This window comes from Homarus americanus, unplaced genomic scaffold (genome assembly GCF_018991925.1).
Source record: "Homarus americanus isolate GMGI-L3 unplaced genomic scaffold, GMGI_Hamer_2.0 scaffold22250, whole genome shotgun sequence".
Classification (NCBI taxonomy): domain Eukaryota; kingdom Metazoa; phylum Arthropoda; class Malacostraca; order Decapoda; family Nephropidae; genus Homarus; species Homarus americanus.
This window is the reverse complement of record NW_024741189.1, coordinates 12,578,866-12,579,206: the sequence shown is the minus strand read 5'-3', so window position 1 is coordinate 12,579,206 and position 341 is coordinate 12,578,866.

Sequence of the window (341 nt, the reverse complement as noted above, 5' to 3'; positions counted from 1 at the left end):
GCTCAATGCACCACCCAAACTCTCTCTCCCTCCTGCCACCGGGTTTCCTACAAGCTCTCACAAGTCTCACCTCTCAGCTGCTGGCAAGACTGATGATCCTTAAGCATCATGTTCAGGAGTACCTATGCTAAGATTTTGAACAAAATCTATTTTTTGGCCAAAAATCCTGTAAGGAATAAGACTTACAATTTTGTCATTTTCGGCCAAAAAATGGATTTTGTTCAAAATTTCAGTATAGGTACTCCTGAATGTGCTGCTTAAGGATCTGTTAACCAAAATTTGATATCTTGATTATAACTTGTTCAAATGGCTTTTAGAAAATGTTCAAATGATTTTAGAAT